We start from the raw sequence: 7,703 nt of genomic DNA, 5'->3' as shown, positions 1-7,703 counted from the left end.
TAGCTTAGATCTTGAATAGAACCTATATTCATTCACATGTTACACATTACATGTGCCGGTACCGGTTTTCTGCGCGATGTGATTGAATACGAGTACGAGTACGGCATTGTAGGCGTGTGTATGTTTCGTCGTGTATTGGGCCCCAGGGTCAGTCAGTCATGAAAGAACTGTCCCCGCCCTCAAATGCCAATTTGATTACTATATCTTAACATTATATTGTCAAAAATTGTATTTGAAATGATTTTTTGCATTTTTGTATATTTCAAATATATCCAAAACTAACTAAAGATTTAATTTATTGCATTTTAAGCTCATTAAAAAAATTAATTGAGTAATTGGATGTACCATGATTCCAACTTTGCAACAGAATGACTTCGGGATTAAAACGGATACAAATCCTGACGTGTCTGCTTCCCCGTGCTTGGGCGCACACACGATGCCTCTCTCGACCTAGCTGTACAATCATAATGTGCTGTAACCATATAGTTCGAGTCTTCAACAAATATTTATGTCATGTTTTTAAGTCTTTATTCTGGAGTATGCTCTCTCTTTTTCAATGAAATTAATGGAAAACAAAGTAACTAACATTGTAACTGGGTACCATGACACTTTTCCTCCGCTAACCTCCGCTTTTGCTGATATGAATATAATTATTTAAAGAACTGCAACGGTATAGATAGATGTGAACCTTGAATGTCTTATTCAATTCAGATATATACTAAGAAAGATAGGAGAATTTATATGTATTTATAGTTTAATGAGTTTTCCCAGGACAATGATATTGGTTACCGGTACTGTCCCGATGCAAATAACATCGGGTGGATATGTTCGAAAGTTATAGGACCTATTTGCAAACAAACCACGTCTACTTTCTTGATGTAAATATGAGTGCAAGAGCTTTAATTTCTTCACATCGAATTGCTCTATATCATACAGCATTGCAACAATTTAGCCTAATAGGCTTACATAAGATGTAAATGGTGCGTTTTCAAGTTGCTGCATATTTATTATGATTTTATATTTTTGTATAGGCCTATAGGCCTAGACCCCCCCCCCCTTCACACACACACACACACACACACACACTGATGATAGGAGAGTTGTGAAGATGAGTGTAGACAACAATTGAATACTGTATCATCTTACCTGGCTTGCATTTGATAACCCATAGGCCTAATCGCTGTATCATGAACCATTTAAGAACCTAATATGCTATTAAGCTTAACTTCTGATTTCAACCAATACATGGCGGGATAGTCCGAGATGAACCTTGGTGCGTTTTCACGTAGGAGGAGACCCGCGCGCTCCTTTTTTTTCTCTTACCTATATTCTCCCATTCTCGATGACAAAATTATGAATGCGGATACACAATCTGTGTGTACTTTTATTTGTTTATTTATTTATTTGTTTGTTTAGTAGTGTTTCGTTATTCTATTTGAAACCATATGACTCGGAACTGTTCTGTTTTGATGTTATTTGTATCCGATGTAGTAATCCAATCGCCTCGCAACGGGATGGTGTGATTTTCTCTCTTTGCGCCAAGTCCATAGTCTTTTAGGGAGGAAAGAAAAATCATAACAAAATAACAGAATACAAAAGAAACTATTTTTACGACATTTATTTCAAATGCTTGATCTTCCACTTTTTCCACCTTAAAATAATATGTATGTATCTCATATTGTCGAATTCATGTTTTGTCAGTTCGTAGCTTTAAAAGGTTACCCATATAAATAATTGATGCGTCCAAAAGTGCGATGATCCCGAAGTGACGAGGGAGGTTTCCCCCGTCCATCGTCGCGCGAAATTCTGAACGCGCGCCACGGAGAATCAAGGCATACTAGTAATCCAACTTGTGCTGCAGTCAGCAAGCATTGCGGAATCAGTTGTCCACGGGTCGAGTGGATCGCCCTGTATGTAGAGCACGCACACGTGCCTCAGCCAGCTCTAGCTCTGTCTAGTTTTGCTGGGTGGCCTGTCGTCATGTACCCGATCCCCGGCCCCGGCCCCGCTAAGTAAACGTGAATGAGCCCAGCACCCGAGTGTGTCACACAGCATCTCTCTTTTCTATCATCCAGCCGTGATGTCCACATGCCCGTCTACCAAACGAACGGTGTAATACAGTGTAATTCTTTTGATCCTCAGCTCCGTCTGTGCCCGCAAATCCTAAGTGTTTATAGAAGCCTGAATGTACACAAAGTACTACATCCATGCTGAACTAGACCCTATCCATACTGAGGTGTTTGAGGGGCTTGATACACTCTACCGGTGATCGCGAGAAGTCAATCTGAGAGCCTGTTGAGTGTTGGGGTAAATCTACGGCACGGGTTCTCTTTGGACTTGGTCTAACTACACGCAGCGCTGTCGCAAATCGCGACAGCGCTGCACCCCTTTTCCTTCGCGGACGTTGTTATCGCGCTTATATCGTTCACTGTTTCCTTCATGAATATCTTTATTAATCGTGGAAAACTAAAATATAAGGAACTATCGTAATCTATGATCATCATTCAATAACCGGTATGCGATTTTTTGTTTAATTACGTCTAAGACTTACCGAAATCTATGGCTGAAATCAGGTCTGTAAACGTCCTTACTGCTTCACTCCTCATCTGCGTGTTGTATGAATAGCATTCACTCTCGTATACTACAACGTAGGTAGTCGCAGATAGTCGGATGACCCCGACTAAAAAAGTTCAAATCATTGCCGGTGCAGCACGCGCGGATCTACTACAAGCTTTACGTAACACATGAAACGCACGGGCGTACGTAAAAAGCAACCACTTCTGAATGCGCATGCGTGGTAGTTTGTTGCTTTTGTGAAGCTCTCGAAGGAAAAGATGCCACGGCACGATCTACTCCGAAAAATTCAACAATAAGGTCTGGATACCAACAAAACGCCGAATTTAACTCAACCATCAGGAAAATACGCTGTAGGTAAGTGTTGACAATTATTTTACTCTTAAAATCATACCAAATAAAAGGTATTTTATGTGATTTTGCTGTCAACAGTGACGGTCGTTGACAACGTTGAAACACTAACTCATGTCAGACCCTGTTCACAGTGTCTGGTCAGGCTAGACTTGGTCTTGATCTTGCCACACGTTAACCCAATTTCACTCATCAGTTACATACACGTCGTTAGATGGGGTGATAGATCTCCAAAGACAATCTGAATCAGAAGTGAAATGGCATCTTCATCACACCAAAATCCAGGGCCAAGTGCAAGTGCGACCTTTAAGCAGGTAACTGAGCATGCTGAGTAGAGAACATAGATCTAGTGCAGAAAATCTAGATCATTCAATGTCTCGATCAAGTGCAAGTTTTAGGCCTTAAAGTTAAAGGACAAGTTCACCTTCATAGACATGTGGGTTGAGTGAATGCAGCAATATTATTAGAACACATCAGTGAGAGTTTGAGCAAAATAGGACAATCTGTTAAAAAGTTATGCATTTTTGAGGTTTCTGCTCAGTCACGGCTGGATGAAAGGACTATGATAGCTTGTGATGTCACATGAGTACAAAGGTATAGAGAAAGAATAAAGAAAATTCAACATATTTCCATTTTTCTCGCATAACAAAAGAACACTCGACTTCTCTCTTTCAGAAGGCAGGGGGAATAATATTACCCTTAACATACGTCGTTAGCAAGTCGAAGAAATGTGCACTTTATTCAAAAAGTAAAGTTTTGTGAAATTCTCTTTTTATTTTCCTTGTGTAGTTGTACGCATGTGACATCATACACTGTAATAGTCTTCTCTTCCAGCAGTGACTATACGCAGATACTTAAAATATTCGTAACTTTTGAACGGATTGTCCCATTTTCCTCAAACTTTCACTGATGTGTTCTACTAATATTGCTGCATTCTCTCAATCCTATATGTATATGAAGGTGGACTTGTCCTTTAATGATGTGGGCCATGATGTGGGAGGTGTAAAGTGGAATTGAATTTAATAAGAAGAGTTAAAGTAGAAGCTAGAAAATAAGATGTCACTTGTGACAGGCAGGTGCCTGTGTAACATGTGCGTGTGGTACGTAATTAATCTTTAAGTTTAACTAGTGTAAGAACTAAAATGACAGAAGGACACGGAACAAAATCAGAGAGAAAATACGAGAATCCTACGACTAAGACCCCGTTTTACAGTGCGAGGCTCGGCCGCGACCGAGCCGCGGCCGTGCCCAGCCCCGCTTCAGTGTAAACGCGCAAAAGGCCAAATGCGAGGCCAAAATTGGCCTCGCATTTGGCCTCGCTCTGGAGGTGGTCTCGGCCGCGGCCGAGCTTGGCCTTTTCTTGGTGTAAACGCAAACTGGCCAAATGCGAGGCCAATTGCGCGGCCAATTTTAGTCTGGCTTCCAAACCCTCTGCCTGTATCTTTCGCTATTCAGGATATTAACCCCCTCAACGTCGAAAACTAGTATAGTTTAAGGTGGTTTTGTCCGGCAAAGGCCTATGCCCGAACGGCGACTTCGTCGCCACGTAATTCATTTGGCAAAGGGTCTGAAAACCAGACAATACCAAATTGCATTTGTTTACAAGCAGAGCGCCACTACGACAAAATATTGAAAGGTTTGAGTCAAAAGCGCGGCCAAGCCCGGCAGTGTAAACGGACAAAATTGCGGGGCCCGGCCTCGCAATTGAGGCTGGGCTCGGCCGCGGCTCGGCCCAGCCCCGCACTGTAAACGGGGTCTGACACGGCATACATTCCTGGTGGAGTGTTTTGTGAAGTTTACTCACAGTTTAAACACTTTAATTGTACAGTAGAACCTGAAACTTGTGGCCATTTTGTGATATTGCAGTTTTATCTTTTCTTATTTCCCTGAGGCTGTAGGGCACTATTCAATAATTGGATTGTGGCTATTTTGTGATATTGTAGTTCTTTTATTATTTCCCTGTAGGGCACTATTCAACGATTGCTGCAAACTCACTTCAAGGAAGAGAAAACAAAAAGTAAGTGATTTGTTTTCCCTTTCTCCATGGCTACCTATGGCTATAGATGATACTGAATGCAGGCTTTGGCCTCTATTCAGGTCCAGATTTTGTCAGTGCTTTATAGTAGGCTGAGTCATGACCAAGTGGAATGGTATACAACTTGAACTTCATTGGTTCATTCTTCCAAAGCTTGTCAAGACTAATTTCGAAACTGTTTTTTCTCTTTCTTCTTTTTTTTAATGGTGGCAAAAATATAAAAAAAAGATAAATAATGAATTACTGTAGGTGCCCTTAATTATTATCATAGTTGTGTCATTTACTCTATGTATATGTGTAGGGCCTATGATGTTCACTTGTATAATACCATTGTTTATATCAAGTATCGCACAAAACCATGATACCATGTAAATTTACCAGTGTTTGTATTCTATCAGAGTTGAATTATGCATGTTATGTGAGTGGTGCATGTTCTTCAGACTTACCAATGATTTCTCTTTCTGCAGTTAATAAGGATGCATTGGTCCTGATTACTGAACTAGCCCGCATCTTTGTTAGTGGTGAGTACGATCTATCATCTCACTGTATGATGGATGGGCTATTAGGGGGTTTAGTGTGTCACAATAGTATGATGATTTTTTTTTCAAAATTATCATTACATGTAGTATTATTATTTTTTTTTTTTGCATGACATCTTTAATGCACAGTACCTATTTCAGTACTTAATGACAAATAGAATATGGGAAACTTATAGATTAATCAAAGGGATCTGCAAACTTATGGAAATCCGGCAAACGAGTTTAATCTTTTGATTCAGCACATGCACTGTTGTTAAATGTTTAAAACTTTGCTACAATAGCACCGGATAACATCTGAAATCCTAGATTTGATAGGCCTTTGAGCAGGCCCTGGACCTTTTTTTTTTTTGCAAGTGATAGGCCTATATAATATGCATGAAGCTGCAAAAGATGCATGCACCATAGTACTACACCATTTAACCCACTGAGGACTAGTTGACTTTGCTATAATACGCATTTCCTGTTTACGCCAGCCCAAGTATACTAGGAACTGGTCGTCAACAGGTTAAACAAGTATTTGAAATGGAAATAATCTTTATACCTATGATTCAAAGTGGACCTGAAGTGGATGTGCACATTTAATAGCATTGCCTGCTGATGCTTGAGATGTCATCTTACATTGCACTCTTGACACTCAGAAGGGGCCCACAGAGCAGCGCAGCAAGCGAAGTCAGAGTCGGCCTTGGTGGTGGAACCAAGACACCTTGAGAAAATCCTTCCACAGCTGGTAGGTTACCCTCGTTGACTGGCTTCTTGGTTTCTCAAGGTTATGTTGTCTTTGTTTGTTTTTGTTGTTGGTGTTTTTTGTTTCCCTCCAGCGCTGGTATGCGGGCCAATCGGGGAAAAGGAAGAAAGTTGATGATTGGCTTTTTATAGATAGGTCCAGGGTTGTTGTTATTTTGATGATGATGATGATGATGATCATGATAATAATAATAATTATCATTCCCTATTATTATTATTTTATTATAATTGGTAAGAGGGGTAATTATGTATTAGATATACATTTAAGTTTGAAATCCTTATTGTATTGTGCTACATAATTTCCCTTGATTTTAAGTACACTGTAGATGTAGCTGATGACAAAGAAAGGTCATTGGACAATTTTCAGATCAACCAGACTAAGGAATTGTAATGCTTATCTTGTATTCATCAGCTTCATAGTCAATTACGAGTTGGATGGTATTGTATACTTGTTTCAAGTTGCATGAGTTTCTTTTTTTCACTTCATTCACTTTCATGAATGACCTGGCACATGGGTGCTAAGCGAATTGCAATGTTATGTCTCTATGTTTTGGTTTTTTATCTGCAAATGTGTCAAACGTTTAGATCTAAGCAAAAAATCAAAACTAAAATACTTTCAAGGATTTCAGTGTTTGCCCCGACTGTTTGTTAAAAGGCCATCTGTAATATTGTTCTGTATTTCTTGTCACGTTTGCCCTCACACTCATCTAGCTCCTGGACTTTTGAAAGTTTAGAGGCTGTGCAGCACAGGAACAAAAGGACAACACTAGTTGATGATGGAAACAGGGCCATTATGTGGAGTGAGGTCCCACAACTTCAAGCCATGCACCCTCATCACTGGAAGACTGCATTCACTTTGACCTTAAAGTTGCATTTTGCTCCAGACTTTAACCAAGAGCCCCGCAGAGAAGTGATTTTACCCTTAGAAGGAGGAACTGTCTTTAACAACGAGAGCGTAATGATTGCCATTTCGCTTTGGATCTTTAATTCTATGGCATATTGTTGAGGATTTTTTAATCCTAGATTTTATTATCTTCCTTTCCAGATCATGGAAAACTTGATACCGTATGCCTTTTGTCTCCATGCCAATGTGTAACATAGAGATCAACCACATAGCTTCTTGTAAATTCACAGATAGACACCAGTCACCAACAACACCCAGCATCCTTCCACATTCTTACACAGACACTTTCTGTCCTTTCAGTGGTGGAAGTCATTTGCTGCTCAATTGAGGTATTTCTCTTGTGCTTACTGTTGTGTGGTTGGCTTTGTTCAGATTGTGGTTTCTGTTGGTTGCTACATGTAGTTGTTGGCAGGGTCACTTTCATTCTCATCTGTAGTCGCAGTTGTGCTGGGCTGTAGGTTAACCCATCAGTGTTGTTTCTGTAGCTTAGAAAGGCCGCATATGGATACATGTGCTATATCTTTCTTTGCTCCCACTCTCCTTATAACAAGTTGAA

This window comes from Diadema antillarum, unplaced genomic scaffold, assembly GCF_040938485.1.
Source record: "Diadema antillarum isolate AM-2024a unplaced genomic scaffold, OU_Dant_1.0 seq00001365_RagTag, whole genome shotgun sequence".
Taxonomy (NCBI): Eukaryota; Metazoa; Echinodermata; class Echinoidea; order Diadematoida; family Diadematidae; genus Diadema; species Diadema antillarum.
Note: the sequence above shows the minus strand (reverse complement) of the source record.